An 11,869-nucleotide genomic window follows, 5' to 3' on the forward strand; every position below is an offset into this window, starting at 1 on the left:
GAACCGTAGATGGAGGGACGGCCTCAACACTGGGCCCACCTGCACTCAAGGCCTGTCTCCAACTGGACAAATCCCAGAAACTCGCAGACGGACGGACGGAGGCAAACCTGCTTCAGCCAAAGGAATTTCCTCACCTGGAAGTTTGTGATGCCCGTGAAATCCCCAGGCCAGTCCCGATTCCCATCTCCAAGGACCTTCCTCGCCATTTAAAAACATGGAAGATAATGTCCACAGCAGGGAAGGACATGAATAACTTTATGAACTGGGCTTGTTTGCACATCTATTCCCAAAGTTAATTGTTTAAATAAAAGATTCTGCCTGGGTTACGGCCATTGATAAATACAGGCGGGTTTCTATTTCCAGGAGTGTGTTTAAATTTCATAAGTCTTGCATTTTCACAACAGGGAGCCGGGCTCACTAAACACTTACATTTGCTAAAAGCTCTAATCAAGACAAAGGACTTACTTAAACAAATGATTAGCCTTGAGAACAGAAGTGTAAAATGAACCATAATTCATGAATGTGCAAATTGTTTTTCCCTGCTGTGACCAGGAGCCAGAATTCTGTCTTTAGCTGTGACACATGCATCTGCATTCCTGAAGCTTCCATTCAAGGTCTGCAGAATGTTCTCTTTCATGCTTCCTTCCCCAGTGATGAGTCCTGATTTTTCCTGCGTCCAGTGGCAGCCGAGAGCCACTTTCAAAGGGTTCCACGGCTACCTGGGTGGTGATGGACTCCAAACAGCATGGATTCCTGGCAGTCGCGTCCTAGTAAAATAACTATGGTTGTAATTGGTGGTCTTTGAGGCTGGCTGGTGGGAAAGAAATGCCGAACAAGATAAAGAGCAATCGGAACCCCCCCACCCCACCCCACCCCACCCGCTAACATCTCTTCCCATCGTTGGACCAGTTGAAATTCTGTTGACTCCACAGGGCACTCTCGTGGAATGCTAATGTGCACCCACCGAAAGGTTAATTTGAAATTTCCAGTTTCTCAGTGAACCAACATTTTGGATTGCCATTAGGTGCTGTGCTAATAATCTGAGAACCCAAAACAAAGAAACAAAAACAATCCCTGCCCTCAGGAAGGTGTGTGCTGCTGGGAGAATGTGCACAGACCAGGAAACACAAAGCGATATATTGAACGGGAACATAATAGCTGTATTGAATCAATGAACGAGTGAATGAATGAATTAGGGAGAGTGAGCAAATTAAAAAGGGTGGCAACTGCATACATTGTGCTAAGCATCAGGGATGAAAATATAGATGCAAGACAGCTTCTGTCTTCAAGAAGTTAACGTTCCACTCAGGGAGAGAACTCCAAGTGGCCTGGGTGACCAGTTTGGACCTGGGAATTCATGGGGTGGGCATGGAGGAATTGGAACCACCAAATGGTGCTTGGTGGCCATAGCCTTTTTATAAACAATGTTAGAAAGGGAATATTGATTGGATTAGAGTTCCAATGTATAACCCCTCCCCCCTATACAGTCCTACCCTACACTAGCAGTATCTAGGGAAAGAAGGAAGGAAGGAAGGAAGGAAGGAAGGAAGGAAAGAAGGAAGGAAGGAAGGAAGGAAGGAAGGAAGGAAGGAAGGAAGGAAGGAAGGAAGGAAGGAAGGAAGGAAGGAAGGAAGGAAGGAAGGAAGGAAGGAAGGAAGGAAGGAAGGAAGGAAGGAAGGAAGGAAGGAAGGAAGGAAGGAAAGAAGACTAGATTCACCACTTAACTCAGTCTATATAAAACATCAGTCCTATATATCCCAAAGCCCTAGTATTCCTTGGGATCAAATCCCCGAACCATGGCTTCTTAGGGCTTCTCTATATGGGTTAGTTGCAACATCAGGTCTAGAATCCATCCTTCAGTATCTCTGTGACTTCTATTACCAGCTCCAGCAACTACAGCCCTTGTACCTGGAAGTAAAGGGAAAAAAAAACATGGCCCAAACTCTAAGTCCATTTCTCAGAGCCATGGGACTCTCCTTCCTTCCTATTCTCAAAGCCAGAAGTTGCTGGGGGCAGGGATACTCGTGGGAAGGTAGTTGAGAGTGAAGGAACATCATCCTGGATCCCAAGAGAAATAAGAGGGTCTCACCAAATAAGAACTTAGTGCTTCAAGGGGACTAAGATGAAATAAGGCTGGGAAGACAGATCTGAGTTATATTGTGAGCAATTTTTTTAAGCCATATCTTAAATTCATTTGTTTTCCTTTTTTAATTTAATTAATTAGTTTAGAATATTTTTCCATGGTTACAGAATTCATGTTCTTTCCCCTCCCCTCCTCCCACCCCCCTCCTGTAACCAACATGCAGTTCAACTGGCTTTTACATGTGTCATTGATCAAGACCTATTTCCATATTATTAATATTTGTACTAGAGAGATCATTTAGAGTCTACATCCCCAATCATCTCCCCATCAAACCATGTGATCAAGGAAATGTCTTTGTTCTGTGTTTCTACTCTCACAGTTCTTTCTTTGCATGTGAAGAGCATCTTTCTCCTAAGTCCCTCAGAATTGTCCTTTATTATTGCATGGCTGCTAGTAGAGAAGTCCATCACCTTCAATTGTACCACAGTGTATCAGTCTCTGTGTACAATGTTCTCCTGGTTCTGCTCCTTTCACTCTGCATCAATTCCTGAAGGTCATTCCAGTTCATATGGAATCCCTCCAGTTCATTATTCCTTTTCACATAATGGCATTCCATCCCCATCAGATACCACAATTTGTTCAGCCAATCAAAGGGCATCCCCTCATTTTCCAATTCTTTGCTACCGCAAAGAGCATGGCTTTTTGTACAAGTCTTTTCCCTTATTATTGCTTTGGGCTACAAACCCAGAAGTGGTATGGCTGGGTCAAAGAGTATGCACTCATTTAAATCCCTTTGTACATGGCTCCAAATTGCCCTTCAGAATGGTTGGACCAATTCACAACTCCACCAGCAGTGTATTAGTGTCCCTATTTTGCCTCATCCCCTCCAACATTTGTCATTTTCCTTTGCTGCCATATTGGACAATCTGCTACGTGTCAGGTGGTACCTGAGAGTTGTTTTAATTTGCATTTCTATAATCAAGAGGGATTTAGAATACTTTTTCATGATAGTTTTGATTTCCTCGTGAAAACTGCCTATTCGTGTCCCTTGACATTTTCCTTATCATCATCCTGTTCCAACACAGTCTAAGCTTTATTTTGATATTTGATGTTTCTATTCATTTCTTGCCAGCATGCATGCCTGTAGACTTCTTCATGAGGCTCCAGAAACTTCTGGAAGATCGTCTTGGATGAACCCTCTGTCCCATAGGTACTAGTCTCTTAATGAGGATGAAGGACTTCCATTTAAGGAGAGCCCTGAGAACAGCCATCTCTATATTTTCCACTAGGCTACACTCTTCTGGACTTTTCCATTGTGCCCAGACTTTGAGTACCTTCTCCTCCTCATCCCCCCCACCTCCACCCCTACCCCCACATACCTTTTTAGTTTCTCTTTGTATCCATATAGAAGTTCTTGGAACCCAGGTTAAAAACCTCTATTCCACATGAAAATCCTTAGTCTCCTAGACCTAAATAAATGTCAAGGTTACTATCCGAACAATTTATCAACACTGTATTCATACTGTAATGAAGACAATTTTTTCTTTCCTTCTTTTTTGTATGAACTGTATCATCGATAAGAAAGAGCAGAGACAAAATCACCTTTGAGTACCATTACAAGAACTGACCTCTTCAGATCTGGAAACATGGTCCCACCATTCAGTTCTCTCTGGATACCAATCCAATTATTCTCTCAAGAATTTCCTTTCATGTTCTTCACCTGAAATTTTTCCTTTTTTTTTCTTTCTGGAGATACATTATCTTAATATTTCGTCTCTGTCTTCTCTTCAGTTATCAGTTAACAGTCTCTCCAGATGTACAGTTAAACTGTCTCCTCACAGAATCCTTAAAGAAAGAGAGTTAAACTGTAACTCAAAAACCGACCTGCCTCTTAAAGATACAAAGACAACATCTATAGTCTCTGTGGGAGAAGCTATTGATGCTTGAGCTATATAGTCAAGTCAGACAAGAAGGATGATGGAAGGATAATTAGGGAGATGGGTTGCTTCTAGAAGGATGTATCCTCATAGGCTGAGCAATTCTGAATGCCAGACAGCAACACGAAGGCACTGGGCTCCTGGGACAGAAGGAAGGAACTGAAGGGTAAGAAGTTAGTGGGATGTTTCTGTCTACAGGGCAAAAGATGGTTAGTGTCTGAAGGATAGAAAGGCTGGCTACATCAAGGCATGTCTTCATACGTCCAAGATGAAGTGGCTTGGAAGGTTCTCTCGTCTCACCTCCAAACAGGAAAGGGCAGTGTGGTGTAGTGGAATGATTGCTAGATTAAGAGCTAGAAGACCTGGGTTCTCTTCTCAGCCTTGCTACTCTGGATCCTTTATTCGTCAAGTTGAACACGATGGGGGAAGGTGGATACATACGAATTCTAAGGCCTTTAAATCTTTCAATGCTCGGATTCCCCTCTATTTCCTAGGGCACTGATTGATCTTGAAACCAGAGATGATGCTGAATCTGCAGGCTAGGGTTAAATGACCCCAGCTGTGGGGATAGAGTCACGGCAAAGTGGTGGCAGGAAGCCAGGCCACTCAGGGGGAATCAGGAAAAGAGTATGGCCACTTTGCCATTTTGCCTAGGGCCCTGGTGGCAGCTGGGTTCACTGATTATTGCCTCGGTGCTGCTTTCTCTGGCAATCAGAAGAGGGGGAGGCTGCCAGTGCCTGAGCTAGGCTATCAGGATGAAGACAGAAGGCTGTGAAACCTCAGCCCCTCGGGTTCAGGCCAGGCTCCTCGTCCTGGCTCTCCCATTCTGGCCCCTCTAAGTCAATCCAGAATGTCCTACCCAGGACTCCTTCTACTCTTCTAGGAGGAAGAGGCAGGAGAGAGAAAATGAGAAGAAGGACGTCCCCATAGCTCGATGCTACTCCTACCTCACACTACCTCGAGCCCTTGCTCCCCTCACTCCCCCTGCTTTCTCGTGGACCATTCAAGGTCACTCGGGCTAGAAAAGGCTATGAAAAAGACCCCTGGGTGCATAAAAGTAGAGACACCGAGAGACGGAGGCAGACAGAGAGACAGAAAACGTACACACACATATATGGATATATAGAGTATACTCATCGTTTTACTGGACATGTGTGTATATGTATGTTTGTGTATGTATCTATATGTGTATACGTGCATATATACATATATATATATCATGTGTAGAAACAGATATAATTTTCCCCGTGATAATAAGCACAACCAGAGAAAAGCAATGGTGGGAACATTGGAGGAAAAGCCTTCACCAAGGCAGGCTTTGCCACCAGAAATCCTCCTTTATATCTGCTCTCAAGTATTTGTAGCTTCACTATGCAAAGCCCTGAAAAATCAAGCAAAATGAGGATAATAGAAGCGGCATCATAGATCTAGAGCCCCAAAGAATCTCAGCAGTTTTTTGGTCCAACCCCTTCATTTGACAGCTAAGGAAACTGAGGCCCAGGCTGAGAAACTGACTTTCCCAGAGTCGTGTGGGTAGGTATGAGAGTCAGGAACTGAACCCAGGAAATCAAATTCCAGATCCAGGCTTCTCTTCCATGATATCACCATATCTTTGTAATTGGGCAGTTACCAGGTCAAAGAAATGATGATTATTTATTATTATTATTTTATCTCAAAAGCCTTTTAAGGAAAACATTTCATCTGAGATTCAGAAGCTATAGATTTTACTCTCTTCTTTGCCATTTGCAATCTGAGTGTCCTTGGGAAAGTCCATTAAAATGGCGGGGCCCTCAGTTTCCCCAGTCATCTAATGAGGGGTTTGGAGAAGATGAGCTCTTTGTTCCTTTTTCACTTCACATCTGCGATATTATAAGGTGTGGGTTTATGTATATATATGTATATATATATAATAAAATATAATATATGATAAATCTATATAATAAAGCATTTTATTATATATTATTAAAACATTTTATTTATTAAAATATAATATAAAAACAGCATGCTAACCATAATAAGTTATATTTAAGGTGATGCTTGAATCAATAAATACAAAAAAAAAACTTATCTGAAAATCAGTCTCTGGAAACTATTTCTGCATAACCCCAGACATCAGGACATTTTTTTAAATTGTGTTTGACTCTTTGTGACACTTTTGAGGATTTTATTGGCAAAGATATTGGAGTTATTTGTCGTTTCTTTCTCTACCTTATTTTACAGATGAGGAAACTGACACAAACAGGGTTAAGTGACTTGCCCAGGGTCACACAGCTAATAAATGCCTGAGAACAGATTTGAACTCAGGAAAATGAGTGTTCCTGACTCCAGACTCAGAATTCTAACCACTTTGCCATCCAGCTGCTTCTAACCTTCAAATATCTCCAAAAATAACTAATATTTACACACACATTATCTCATTTTATCCATAGAACTTTGTGAAGTTGATATTTTTATTGACCCATTTCACAGATAAAGAAACTAAGGCTGTGACATTCCTAAGAAATTGACCTTGTTAGTTCAGAGGTAGACAGAGAACTCCTCTTGACTCCAAGATACTCTTCCACATCCCCTCAGATCTGATACTGCTCTACAACTATGAGTGAGTCACGTAACCTCCATCGGCCTCAGTTTCTTCAGTTTAAGGCAAGAGAAATGCCACCTCTAGTACTAACTGCCCAAAGCTGTTGTGAGGCTCAGAGGAATTAAGTGCAAGTAAATGCCCAGCACTGTTGTGCACATGTGGGTGCAGAAGGAGTTGGACAATTAAATCACGTACGGGTCCTTCTGTTTTGGTGAAGGTGAATCCTCCAAAGAGATGAAGGCAGCGTCTGTTTTCGCCCATCAAGGTTGCCCTGGCACATGTGGTGGTCAAAGGGACTCAGCTGGCAAGGGGTGAGTCAGCTCCCTTGTGCGGAGAAGATGGATTCTGCTGGGAGGATAAGCTTGTGATGGAGGGATGGCTAAGAAGGGCTGTTTTCCTCACATTTCTTGCCCCCCTCTTCTTCCCCTCCATGTGGAACCTGTATTATAGTCCCTGAAATACTCACATGACATAACTGATATCAACCCCCAATGCAGTACCCTCTTTCCGCCATCTTTTGTGTGTTGTCTTCCTCGATTACAGTGTGAACTCGTTGAGGGTAGGGACGGTCTTTCTTTCATTTGTTGGAATTATCATTTGTAATTGTCCCGGAATTTAGTACAATGCCTAGCACATAGTAGGTGCTTAATAAAAGCTCATCAACTCATTTTTACATGAAGAAAAAGAACAAAATCAGACTCGTTTCCATCCCCTAAATGATATGGCCAGAATTCAAACTTCGGTGTGTGTAGACCTTCCTTATACTGACAAAAAAAAAGAGGTCTGAGTGTCATGGTGGAGTCTTCGACCAACCGATGGGGTAACGAGGCTCTCTCTGCTTTCTAGGTAAGTCCTTTGAAATAACTCTCCACCACAAATCACTTAGTTAGTCTCCTTTGTGAGTCAAGAACAGTGTTACATTCTGTCACTGCAGAAGCCGAAATAATAACCCACTCCAAAGAATGTTCCTCTGGCATTTCCTGGGGCAGGCACTGGGCGGAATGTCTTACAAGTAAATTTTTTGCCCGCAAGGACCTTACTTCTTCTGTAGGATCCAACATGCACATTGCAAGGCAAGTTCACACGGAACTCCCGTGACTCCCTAAGAGGAGGGCACCCTCCGAAGGGATTGAGGAAAGGCTTACTGAGGGGAGGGCAGTGGAGCAGCCACAAGTACGAGCCCCATCAGACCCCATCGTGGCCCTGGAGAAGACCTTCTTACTTCCGCCTCATGGCAGAGGAGAACTTTGGAGGAGAAAGGAAGAATGCGAGGAAAGCGTGAACTCCTCCTCGAGGCAGGGCTCTTGAGGCTTCAGAGTCGTTGGCACGTCTACATGAATGGTCACGATCCTGTTATGGAGAAAGGTGAGGGTCCACTTTAGATGTCAAGACTGGGGGGTGGGTGACTGATGGACTGGGTCATCACCAATCACTGTGGGATTGAGCCTGGCTAAGAAGGGGGTCTACACTCACTGGATTGATGCCCAAATGGCAGAGATAAGAGGGGAGAGGGCTTTATCACTGATAGACACATCCCAAAGAAGAGGTGATGAAACACAATGAGAAATTAAATTGTAATAAATTACTGAGACCAGATGGTATTCATCGGAGAGTTCTGGGGAAACCAAAGACAGAGACCGTTGAGTTCATCATAAAGATAATGTGGCTCTTAAAATAACATCAATCACCAGAAGCTGACCAATGGAAGAGCTACATGAAAATGGAACACTGGGGTGACCTGGGGCTATGACAGGCAGGCGTCAGGACTTTTGGACCACGTCTGCTTGGATCGCTCGTACCCAGGACAGAAATTCAGAGATATTTATAAGCTGTTATTAATAACTCGGAGGAGCCGATCGGTACATGGGTAGGGATAGCACCAAGTTATTTCTGTTCAAAAGGTTAAACAAAGTTCAGGACTCGGCCCCTCCAATAAAGAGCAGTGAGGAGGGGAGACATGACGTGCAAGCTCTTGGCAACCCAAAAAGAACCTAAGGGGAGTCACAGAACTGAGACAATCTCAAGAAAATGTGCGTCAGCCACCATAGAATGACTCAGGAACAGCAGTTTGAGCACATTCTTCCCTTTAACTCTGGACACAAAAGATGAGTGAAAACATAATGACAACAAGGCTATAAATACAATAACTCAGTTATAGAGCACTTTAAGGGTCGGAAAGCACTTTGCAAATACTACCTCATCTTCTTCTTCCAGCCACCAGGGAGGGTAGGTTCTGTAATGATGCCCATTTCACAGATGAAAAAACTGAGGCAGGCAGAGATGAAATGATGGGCCCATGATGGCACAACTAATTGTCTGAGGCAGGATTTGAACTTGGGCACTGGAGTACACAAGATTTTTTTCAATTCAATGGTTCTTGATCATTTCATGAAAAGAACTCCATATAATTTAGTAACAGGAGATTGGATCCTTGATCCTCAAGTCCCATGGCCAACTTCCTTCCAAGAAGGACTACGCAGATCTCTAGAAAGAAGCATTTGCATGTTGGGTTATTAGGGAATCATTCTCCATGCTATTTGCCTTATATCACATTATCTGGGTGATTACATATGAGATGGGGTGAGGGAGAGGGAGGGGTTGAGATTCAGAGTGGTATTCGTGGAAAGGGAATCCCTGGGGCCAGAAAGAGATTTGTCCTTGTCATCCTTGTGATATAAAAGAATTGGTACAACTGTTTGTACAGGTGTTGGACTAGGTGACATTTGAGGCCTGGAAACAATCAGATTCTATGTTCTAGGAGTGATTGTTTTTGAGGGTTGTTGTCCTTCATACTCAAAGAAGACCAAAATGACCACCATGTTGGGGTCAACCTTCAGTGTGTCCAACGGTGACAGATCAGAGCAATATGAGCCCGGAAAGCTAGGCCACAGGTTGGGGACAAGTAGCCTGTGGGAAAATTTGGGATGGAGGTGTATCAAAAATCGCATGGCTTCCATGCCTTTGGAACTGCCACAATTCTGCTTTGCTCATGGAGCACAGCACCTTCTTTGGCGTGGGCGCACCACGCAGGAAGGTCCTGCGCCAGTTCCTCCCATGTCTCACAGTCAATATCAGAGTTCTTCAGAGAGACCTTGAGAGTGTCCTTGTATCCTTACTTCTGACTCCATGTGAACATTCTGCCTTTGATGAGTTCTCCATAAAATAATCTTTTAGGGAAATGTGCATTTGGTGTTCAAACAACGTGGCCAGTCCATTGGAATCGTGGCCTCCGCAGTACAGTCTGAATGCTTGGCAGTTCAGCTTGAGGAAGGACCTCAGTGTCCAGGACCTCGTCTTGCCAGGGGAGCTTCAGAATCTTCCTGAGACAATTCAGATGGAAGCCATTCAGTTTCCTGACATGGTACTGGTAGATGGTCCAGGTTTCACAGGCTTACAACAGTGGGCTCTGTAGACCTTTGCTTTGGCAGGCAGTCTAATAGCTCATCTCTCCTACACTCTCCTTGGGAGCCTCCCCAACCAACATGAGCTGGCTCTGGCAATGTTTACGTCAACTTCATCGTCTATGTGGACATTCCAGAAAATTATACTGCCAAGAGAAGTGAACTTACCCACAGCATTCAATAAGTAGGAGTTACAAGAAGCAAATTAAGTCTTGGTGTGTGTATATGTGTGTGTGTGTGTGTGTGTGTGTACACAAACTTTTTCATAATTTGAGTTATCCCCGACTTGGGAAGTGGTGAGCTCCCAGTGATCAGAGATATTCGAGTAGAATCAGGGTAACTACCTGGAAGAGTGTGTTCTATAGATTATTGTTAGTGACATGATACCTTTAACTTCAAGTTGCCCAAGCAGAAGGTAATATTTGGAATGATGGGATGTAATCTTCCAATAACTCATCCAACTCTAGAGCAGCCTAAAGAGAATGGACATTATGGCATTGACCTAGGCAAAATTTAAGCCAGTTATCCCACTTTGACTCCCCTTTCTCTCTCTGAGGCTTATTAGCACAAACCTAATCATAAAAAATAATCCCATATTCTGATGGAATTAAGAATCTTTGTGGCTTGGGGAAGGGAGAAGATAGGAGTGGTGACTAAAGTTCAATGTAGAGGTAGAGAACGCACCCATTAAGAGAATACAAGATGTTGCCTCCAGTGGTGGAGACATTGGGTTGGGCAGGATATAGTACTGCATGAACCCTTGACCAGAAGAGTGTCATAAAGAAGAATGCTCCAAGATCGTGCCATCCAGACCTTCTAAATGTTCATCAAAGTCTAATTGCTTGAATGAGTCAGAGCTCTATGCCTGCTGCCTCCCAGGGAAAGAACATTGTACAACACCCGAAGCATTTCACATACATTCTTTGTTTAATGTTCTTCCCCTTTTAAATTACCAGGAATTTGTTGTTAATGTTTAATTGTGTCCAACTCTTCATGGCCCCATTTGGGATTTTCTTGGCAAAGACACTTGAGTGGCTTGCTCCAGTTCATTTTACAGATGAGGAAACTGAGGCAAATAGACAAGTGGCTTTCCCAGAGTCACACAGCTAATAAGTGGCTGGGGACAGACTCATACTCAGATCTTTCTGACTCTAAGACTGGCAATTCATCCACCTAGCTGGAATTTACCTTTCTCTAGATCTGGGTTGAAAGGTAGGGTGGGTGATATAGGGGAGTACAGGCTGACCTCAGTCTAAGGAGAAGTTCAGTTATTGAATTTGAAATATTCAGCTTGGATGAGTCTTGGCAAAGTCATTTCTTTTCACTTTGATAACTATTTATTAAGCACCAACTATGCGCCAGGCACTATACTAAGCTCTGGAGATACAATAAAAAAAGCAATGCAGAACTGGCCCTTAAAGAGGTTACAATCTAATGAATCAAGGAAGAAGCCGAAGCAGAATTGCAGGGAGAACACCAGGGGGGTTGAGCAGAGCAGGAGATGGAAAGGGCAGCGTGAGCCCCTCGACACTCAGGTGATTCACCAAGGGGATGGGGAGAGGGGAGGTTTGTATATAAAGGGAATACGCCTTTGTATAAAGCCTACTATGTGCCAGGTGCTATGCCAAGTGCTAAGATTCTCAGTAGGAACCTCAGCACCCACCCGGACTCCTGGCTCAACCACCTGCCTCAGGACAGAGAATTGAGGTCCAGAAGGTTGGATTTGCTTACCAATCCTGCCAGCCAGCCAGAGGGTTGTTCCAGTTACATCACAGGAGTCTTGCTTCTTGGCTCATCTCCAGCCATCTCTTTAGCATCCCAGAATGAGAGATTTGGGGCTGGGAGGTGCCCTAATGATCATCTATTC

The 11,869-nt window shown here is 43.7% G+C and overlaps 1 long non-coding RNA gene across 1 annotated transcript; it reads right to left on the bottom strand.

Annotated features, from left to right (window-relative positions):
* Positions 1-238: 238 nt before the first annotated feature.
* Positions 239-3,844, bottom strand: LOC103094099 (uncharacterized). The gene is made up of 3 exons (XR_459834.2): positions 3,712-3,844; positions 3,463-3,552; positions 239-767 (listed from the first exon to the last, which is right to left on the bottom strand). It is a non-coding gene; the product is annotated as an uncharacterized LOC103094099 (long non-coding RNA).
* Between the last annotated feature and the right edge of the window lie 8,025 nt (positions 3,845-11,869).

This window comes from Monodelphis domestica, chromosome 1 (assembly GCF_027887165.1).
Source record: "Monodelphis domestica isolate mMonDom1 chromosome 1, mMonDom1.pri, whole genome shotgun sequence".
Classification (NCBI taxonomy): Eukaryota; Metazoa; Chordata; class Mammalia; order Didelphimorphia; family Didelphidae; genus Monodelphis; species Monodelphis domestica.